The sequence below is a fragment of the Malaclemys terrapin genome, chromosome 11 (genome assembly GCF_027887155.1).
Source record: "Malaclemys terrapin pileata isolate rMalTer1 chromosome 11, rMalTer1.hap1, whole genome shotgun sequence".
In the NCBI taxonomy this organism is placed as follows: domain Eukaryota; kingdom Metazoa; phylum Chordata; order Testudines; family Emydidae; genus Malaclemys; species Malaclemys terrapin.
Genome location: NC_071515.1, coordinates 51,440,575 through 51,449,650, shown reverse-complemented (window position 1 = coordinate 51,449,650; position 9,076 = coordinate 51,440,575). Strand labels below are relative to the sequence as shown.

The following is a 9,076-nucleotide window of genomic DNA, read 5'->3' as shown; positions in this document are numbered from 1 at the left end:
GGTGAGAATCCAGAGTCCAGAGAATCCAGAATCCAGAGGCAGATGCCTGCCAGAAGAAACACACCCATTCTGGACCTGGTTGAGGTTGAGTATCAGACCCTCCATGCAGGACGGGAGGTGCAGCAGGGGAGTTAGCACAACCTCGATGACCCCTCTAGTCAGGGTGGTGAGTTATATGGGCCCGTAGTGCCCGGGCTCCAGGAATATTCAGGGCCGGGGGCTCTGCTCCACCAATGCTTGGAGCTGGGTCTCTCCCCTGGTCCTGCCTGGAGTGGCCCCCAGCCCCCGCCTGCCTCCCCTGGGCTCTGGAGCGTCTTTCCCCCCCACTCCCTGAGCTCCCCTGCCTGAACAAGAGCAGCATCCGCGGCTGGCTGAGGAAGCTGGCTGCTGCTGCACCTCAGGAGGGGGAGGAGGCACACACGTGCTTAGCAGCCCTCCCCTCCCCCGGCACTCACCAGGAGGAGATGCCAAGCAGGGCCGGCTTTAGGCCGATTTGGCCGATTTCCCCGAATTGGGCCCCGCGCCTGAGAGGGCCCCGCGCAGATCGGGCAGCGTCTCTGCCTGAACCAAAGCTCTCCCGGAAGTAGCAGCTGTTGCTGCTAGGAAACCGGAGACGCTGTGCTGGCGGGCAGAGGGCTAGAGCTGAGGCAGCGGCAGCCGCGGCTGTTGCGGCGGGGGGGAGAAGGCACATGTGCTTTGCAGCCTTCCCCTCCCCTCCCCCCAGCACTCACCTGGAGGAGACGCTGAGGGGGCTTCCTGTCCACTGGGAGACAGGAATCTCTGCAGTGTGGACCTCACTCACCTGAGCAGCTGCTGGGGCTTCAGTCGGTGAGTGTTTGACCCCGTGATTCCCCCTAGGTGTGTAATATTGGGTTGGTTTTGTGGTTTTTGGTGGTGTTGCTGTTTGAGGGTGAGTTTGTGCCTGTGTCTGTTTCAAAACTAAACTCGGGATCAAACCCAATAAACCCAGGAAGAAAGCCCCGAGCCAGTACTTAGTGCTGTGAATTCCAGGTGAGACAGAGAGGGGGGTTTGGATGAGGAAATCAAATACATCAAGAGGGGAGAATGCGAAAGGTCTGCAACACGTCAGGCTGAGACTTTTATCTCCCCCCCCCCCCCCCGAGAGAGGGGAAACCGAGGCACAGAGTGATCTGATTTCCTTCCCCAAATTATTTTGCAAAGGAGGGGGATGGGGGCTCCTATCCAAACCAGTTCCCTTCCCATCAACTCTGCTTCCCCTGCTGCAAGACCGCTGTAGGGGCTGAATATTTCCATTAAACTCTGGCTCCTTCCTTTGCCCTGCCACAATAAAATAGACCGGCTTTGAGGGGGGAGGAATAGCCCCCCCCAAAGCTGTGTGGACATTAAGTTTTTTTGGGGGGGGGCACGATAATATTCCAGATCAATCAAACGCCCAGATCAGCCTTCTAGCCATCCAGCAGCTCTAGGGCAAGGAAGGAAGGTGCAGAGTGGTCGCAAAACAGGGGTGAATTTAGCGGGGGGGGGGGGTCTGGTTGAAATCCCACCCAATGCAGCCACACAGAATTGCTGGCGGCGCTGGGAGAGGCCAGGAGTAGAAGCAGGTGGCCCGGGGGGGACGGACATTTGCCCTCAGTCCTGGGCTCTGGGATGGACTAGACTGGGTGGGTGGTGGGTTCAGTCTAGTCTTCCAGCGTGTTGCTCTCGCTGGGGTTTGTGGTTTTCATCTGGCTCCACCGAAAAGATCAAACAAGCCCAGTAGAAAAGGGGGTTGAGAGGCGGGAAGGGGCTTGTAAGGGATTAAAGTGACCCATCAATGAAAGAGTAAAACCAGAGTTTGACTGGGTTTCCCCCCAGCCACCACTCCTGCAAACACTGGGCAAGGGGCAGCCCCATCCCCCACCGAGGCTATGGTGAGGGGCAGCAGGGGAGGAAGGAAGCCACATGTGATGGCAGTCCCCTCCCCCCCAGCACCCACCACCCCCTCTCCGGCCCCCAAACTCTGTCCCAGAGCCTGAACCCACCCCTCCGCACTCCCTCCCAGAGCCTGCACCCCTCCACCCATCCTGCACCCCACACCGTGCCCCAGCCCGGAGCCTGCACCCAAACTCTGTCCCACTCAGCCCTGGGCAAAGCTCTCCTTGGCTGGCTCCCAGCCCCTCTCCAAGGGTTGCAGCTGTCTGGAAGTGCCTGCCTTCCACACCTTCCTCATTCACACCTCATTCATTCAAAAGGTCAATTGATTACAAAGTGGGGGAAGAACTTATTCTACTTCTAGCAAAAAGACATTTTTCTTTTACCTTAATTATACTACCTTAGGGGCCAGCTATAACATTACCAAGGTTCAATACAAAGTCATATAAAAGTTATACAAAAATGTATAATGCAGAGATTTATCTTCAACTGCACTGATTGACTGCTGTGTGCAGTAATAAAGTGACCCCTGGGTCTTTGAATGAGGCTTTATACTTGGGTGGGGGGGCGAGCTGCGAGCGGGTGGGCAAGCGGCGGGTGGGCAAAGAGGCAAGCAGTGAGCCAGCAGGGGTTCTAGGGGCGGGCATGGGGGTTTCTGGCAGGGGAGGGAGAAGGTGAAAGGAGGCAAGTGGTGGGTGGGCGACTGACTAGGAGGGACACAGCAAGCCAGCGGGGGGCTAGGAGGTGAAGAGGGGTGTGATGGTGGGGCCGAGCGGGGAGGGGTCGGGTCCTATTTTACTGCTGTGATCTGGTCACCCTATGTCACCCCCCACCCCCAAACCTTCCTTTTCTTCCTTTTTGGCCCACAGCTGTTTCGGCGGGGCGGCACTGGGGAAGCAGAATTTGTTTCCGTGGGCCGGGAGGCGCTGGGGGGGGGGGGGGGAGGAGGGCATAATTTTATATTAATAAGGAAATATTTTATAAATTTTAATAAAATAAACATTATTGAAGAAAATCAGTTGTACAACTATCAAAACATGAATTATTTTCCTAATATGAAAGTGAAAATCAGCTAATTATTATATAATTTTGTTATTATTTATATAGTCATGGAAAGTAAATAATACATGGAAGAAATGAAAGGGTTCTTTTTAAGTGGCTTTTTTTTTAGTCATCCCTGCTGGGGCCCCGTCGAAACTGTTCGAATTGGGCCCCACACTTCCTAAAGCCGGCCCTGATGCCAAGGGGGCTTCTGGCGGTAGACATCTGGAGTGGACCTCACTCACCTCAGCTGCTGGGGCTTCGGTGAGTGTTTGACCTTGTGATCCACCTCCTCCCCCCACCCAGCAGCCACCACTCCTGCCCCACACTGGGCAAGGGGCAGCCCCATCCCCCACCTCCCAATGAGGCTAGGGTGAGGGGCAGCAGGCTGCAGCAGGGGAGGAAGGAAGCCACATGTGATGGCAGTCCCCTCACCCCCAGCCCAGCGCCTGCATCCCCTCCCTCTGCACCCCCTCCTGACCCCAAACTCCCTCCCAGAGCCTGCACCCCCAGCCCAGTGCCTGCACCCCCTTCCTCTGCACCCCCTCTGGCCCCCAAACTCCCTCCCAGAGCCTGCACCCCCAGCCCAGCGCCTGCATCCCCTCCCTCTGCACCCCCTCCTGACCCCAAACTCCCTGCCAGAGCTGGCATCCCCAGCCCAGAGCCTGCACCTAAACTCCAGCCCAGAGCCTGTACCCCACCCCTTTCCCACACACCCCCTCCTGCACCCAAACTCACTCCCAGAGCCTGCACCCAAACTCACTCCCAGAGCCTGCACCCCCTCCCATCCCCAAACTCCCTCCCAGAGCCTGCATCCCAGACTCCATCCCAGAGCCCAACCTCTCAACTGTCCTACACCTCAATCCTCTGCCCCGGCCCAGGGCCTGCACCCTAGACCTCCTCCCCCCACCCAAACTCCCTCACAGAGCCTTAGGCAGGTGGGGGACGGAGTTTGGGGGGCAGGCTCTGGGCATTCTGAGAACCACCAAAATTTCTACAAACCTGCTGCCCCTGCCTCTAGTACCCTGGGCTCTAGGTCCAGGAAGAGCAGGGTGGCCATCCCACCAGACAGCACAGTGAGATGGCCAAAATAGACCCTTTCCCCTCACTCCAGCCACCTTCAGCAGCTGGGTCTGTGTGGGTCTCTTACAGGAAAATAACAGAGTACCCCCTGGCCCCCACCCAAAGGAAGAAGAGCACCTGGCACCTATGGAGACCCACTCTACGGCCCTGGGTGTTCAGGGAGGCAAAGCTGGTGTGTTTCATTGGGGAGTGGGATAAAGGATCCTCATGGCATGCCAGCCATCCCCACAGAGCCGAACAGCAGTCTGTGGTCAACCTCAAAGGTGAGCAGGGAATCATTGAAGCTGCAGGCCTTCTGGAAGACTGTAGCATCCTGCTTTTTGGTCCCCTTGCTGTCCCCTAACATGGCTCTCATGGCCTAAAGGACCAGATGGAAGTCCCCCCCAGCACTGGAGAGCAAGCTGCACCTTTCCCCTGGAGCCACAGGTGTCCGACAGGAACATCGCAGCTCATTCTGTAGCATATTGGGAGTCGTGATCTCTGTGGACTCAACCGAGTCCATGAACTCCTGGTCATCTGCCGGCCAGATCTCCTTGATGCCCCCGCAGATTTCAGGCAGGGATGGGCATGCCACACCCTCGAGGGTAGCAGACCCTGTTCATGATGCCTGTTCTTTCAGCACCACTTCATTTACCCCAACCCCTGGCAAGAGGGCGACAATGAAGGAAACACAGCAACCACAGATGGGACAGAGAAAGGAAATGCAAAAACCACCTCCCAAAGGCTGCCTCCCCCAAAAGGGAACAAAAACGACCTTGGGGTGGCAGCAGCATGGGAAATGGAAGTGCGGAGGGGTGGAAGAAGGATCAGGGGCCACAGTGGCTGAGCCAGAGCAGGAGGATGAGGAGCAGCTGCATAGGTAGCAACCCAGAACGTCACCCAGAGGCCAGCAAGGCCTCCGAGCTCCCCCACCCCCACTTCCTCAAGGAGGAGCTGAGCTTGGCAGAGCTGAGGGTGGGGGCACTTACAGCCCACCATGGAGGAGCCAAGCTGAGGGGTATCCAAGCTCTACTGAAGGTAAGCATAGTCCAACACTACCTAGAAAGAACACACCTGGAGAGCTAAGCCCAACAAAGCCTAGGGTATCATATGTCCCATTTTAGTATCTGTCTCAAAAAGACGGGGTTTGGGAAAGTACTTGTGCTCTCTCCCCTGCCTGTTTTGAGGCCTGATATAGACACCTAGCTATGATACATGCCGGTAACTCAGAAACCTATATCGAGACACATACTCATAAACTCCCAGACAGGAAATTAAGTATTTTTTTGGTACTAGGTCAGCTCACTTCTCTATAGGGTTTTCAAGGTATCACTGTTTCCTAGACAACATTTAACATGATGCATAAACTATTTCAAAGGAACAACTGTTCATTACAGACTCATAAGCTTCATTGCATTGGCCAACCACCTTTCCTGCTGTGAACTCGGGGACAAATGAGTAATATGCAGTCCTGTGGCTTTTCTTTTGTCACTATTTAAAGCAGTGCAGTGAGAAACCTACAATATGTAATAGACAACAAATATAATCAATGTTCTCATGGCAACGAAAGCAGAAGCTATTGTGTTCATGTGCCAGTCATCACAGTGTGGGCTTATGAGGTGAGGTAGCGATAGTCAAGAGAATAAATGGTGAAATTTCTCCTTTGATCAGTACTGTTCTGTAGAACTCCATTTGTTCCCTCTCCTTTCTGTTTCTATAACAATACAGTCTGGGAGATATTTACCACAATATAATACAAAATTTAGACCTTGATTTTCTTTTGACAAAACTTCATGTGAGAAACCTACATAGCTCTTGCCTTTTCCTCCCCTGCAAATAATTATGGTCCGTGCTAGAAGACAATAACACAGCCAGAAGTCAAAGGTCTATTACAGGAGTGGGTGGGTGAAGTTCTGTGGCCTGCAATGTGCAGGAGTTCAGACTAGGTGATCATGAAGGTCCCTCTGACCTCAAAGTCTATGCGTCTTGTAGGAAATAGCCTACATTTGCTGAATAACTATCTTTTTCTACTCGTACATTATCTATGAACAGCTTGTGGTTGTCTCAAATTTATTCATGACATACTGTTCACCAAATAATTTCATGACTGATCATGTGAGTGTTCTATACTTGAAATTAAATCTGTGTTGGTTAGTTTTCACTGAGAACATAGGTTCATTTTGTTTTGTTTCTGTTCCCAGATTGGATGACCATAACTCCATTAGAGGTCCTGATTCAGCAGAGCAATTAAGCACATGTCTAACTTTAAGCATGTGAGTAACCCACTAACTTCCGTGGCATTATTTATATACTTAAAGTTAGACATAGCTTAATTGGTTTGCTGAACCTCGGCCAGAATCACTGTTCTGGTGTGAAATACTCACATTTACGGGTTGAAAACTTGTCTTCACAGAGTACCGTATATACTTGATCATAAGCCGGTTTGTTTATAAGCCTACCCCCCAAAGATGGATAAGTAAAAATGGAAATTTTTTATAACCCGTTCATAAGCCGACCCTATAATTCAGGGATCAGCAAACTTTGGCTCTCAGGCCATCAGGATAAGCCGCTGGGAGGCCGAGATGGTTTGTTTACCTCGAGATTCCGCAGGCACCGAGGCAAACCTAAGTAAACAAAGTATTCCAGCGTGCCAGTTGCTTACTCTGATGAGCCGGGAGAGCAACTGGTGGGGAAATTTTTTGGGAGGGAGAAGCTGGGAGTCAGGGGAGTAACCCCTATGACCACCCCTCACATGACTCCACCCCTAGCCGGGGACTCCCACACTCTCCCCATCCCATCCCACCGTATCTGGGGAGGGCCAGGGGAGGATGTCTCTGGCCTTGCTTGAGCTGCTCCGGCAGGCTGGGCAGTGCGACTGCAGCCTACTCTGGCAGGCCAGACCAGGCGTAGCAGCTGCAGCATGTTCCAGCAGGCTGAGCTGGGTGGCATGGCTGCAGCGTGCTCCGGTGGGCCGGGCGGCACAGCCACAGCCTGCTTTGGGGGGCGGGGCCAAGCCGCATGTCTGCAGCCTGCCAGCCCCGGAGCTGCAGCTGCTTCGGAGGCTGGGGGGAGAGACTCTGGCCCCACCTCTTCCCTTCTGGCTCTGCTGGCTGTGCTGCCTCTCCTTGCTCCCTCTGTTGGGGGGAGGGGCTGTGTCCCACCTCTCCCTCTCTATACCCATTCATCAACTGACCCCCTTCTCTGGTGCTTCCCTTTTTTACTAAAAAAAATTCGGCTTATGAATGAGTATATATGGTATTTTCTAATAGTTTCTTAAAATTTGCTGTTTTGGCAAACTTTCCTGCCTGTAAACTTGTTCATTAGACTATTCATGGGAAGCAAACACAAAAAGACAAACATAGCCAAAGAGAATACATTACTATTTGAGTATTCAAATAGGACTATATGTTCCTAGAACATGTCGTGAAATAGTCACCCACTTCTAGACAATTCCTATAACATAAGTGGAAAGTAAAAGAGAAAAAGATAGCAATTTCTTTCTAATCATCATAATGGACATAATACTTTATACTTACCACTGTGATGCTTTAATTTTATAGCTGGTTTGCCACAGTTCTTCAGGCACCTCAGGTGCTGTCTATAAAGTGAACTTTGGCAGAAAACTTTCATCAGTGACCAACTTTTTATTGTTATTCCTAAGGCACAAAAGAGGTGGCACCTCAAAGCTGATGGCATATGTTTTAACTCCTTCAGCAATGAGTTCAGTAGTCTGGTCCGACTAGTGTCCCCTCCCTGGGGACTGACAGCTAGCAACGATCTCGCCAGAGGCACCTTCAGTGGGCCCCTTGTGTTTCCGTTTTTGTTTCTGACAGCTCTGGTCTTCATGCTTAGATTTTGATGACAGCCCCATGTGCATGCTAGTTCTTCCAAACTTTAGAATGACTGTATCCTGTCTGGAAATTCCCCCTCCTAAGAACAGAAATCTGTTACTAGGACCAGTCACAGAGTAGTTATAGCTACTTGGTCACACAACTCCTCTATCCACTTCTAAAAGCACAAGGTTTTAACAACACCATGTGGCTTTCTCACTTTACAAGTATGGAAGGCTGTTGACAATTCATCTTGGAAAAAGGGCCTGTGACTCAGGCATGCCCAGACCTCCCCAGCAGGTAGGCGAGGGAGGGGGCGGAGAGGAGTGAGCAGTGGGCAGGCAAGGGGAGCCTCAGGGGAGGGGGCAGAGAGAGGGTGGGAAGAGGCAGAGTGGGCCTCAGAGGAAGAGGCCAAGCAGGAGTGGGGCCTCAGAGTGGAGCGAGGGTGGAGTACCCACCGGCAAAAACAAAAGTCAATGCCTGTGATGTTGGTGCACCAGGAGCATGCTAGCCCCCTTTGTTGTCCCATAGAGCCTGTTCTGCCCTTCACAATATATTTGCATTACTTGAATATATTATAATGATATGATGATTGAAAATATGGCCTTGCTGGGAAATCAACCTGTTACTTGAATGGTGCCAAAACCTCTTAGCTCTTACAAGCCTCACAATGATGTCACTAGTAATGGATGAACAAGTTTAGGTAAAGTTCTCTCACCTATATAGAGACTATCATGTGTCCATTATAAATGCCTCTATATACAAATCTTCAGTTAAAATTTGAATTGAACTTTTAAAAAACGAAAAGTTGAGCTAACTTTTCCTTTGGTTTTATTTCAGGGCTGCTTCTGCATGTCTAGGATTATGCTGGCAATACTGGAATAAAAGAGCTGTTCCCTGGTCTTTTGACTGAAAGTGAGTAGTATCAAAACTCTCTTAGTGCACATAGACACCAAATGTAGTTCCCACTTCATAGACTGACTGTAACAATGTCACCTGAACAATGGCTGTTTATTGTCACGTTCAATTGGCCATCAGCATGATGATGGCTGCTTTGCTCATCCTGCTCAGAATTGTAAGGAAGAGTATCAAAAACACCTAATTTGTCTTTCAACTAAACATGTATAGAAGGGAATCCTTTAACAGTGAGTTTGAGATTGTGAGCAGCTGCGGCACTACTGCTACTAATGCCTTCAAGTGATTTTTTTTTAGTCTAGAGCTAGGCCAGTGGGTGCTGGCAATGCCAATAT

The 9,076-nt window shown here is 51.5% G+C and overlaps 1 long non-coding RNA gene across 3 annotated transcripts in view; it reads left to right on the top strand.

Annotated features, from left to right (window-relative positions):
* Window positions 1–690: 690 nt before the first annotated feature.
* Window positions 691–9,076, top strand: part of LOC128845062 (uncharacterized) — a 56,325-nt gene continuing 47,939 nt past the window's right edge. For 2 of the 3 annotated variants that reach the window (XR_008446610.1, XR_008446608.1), the window contains exons 1-3: window positions 4,226–4,280; window positions 6,198–6,269; window positions 8,667–8,741. This is a non-coding gene — a long non-coding RNA (uncharacterized LOC128845062). Of the gene's footprint in view, window positions 829–4,225; window positions 4,281–6,197; window positions 6,270–8,666; window positions 8,742–9,076 lie in introns of those variants that run through there. The other variant, XR_008446609.1, reaches the window with a different exon arrangement.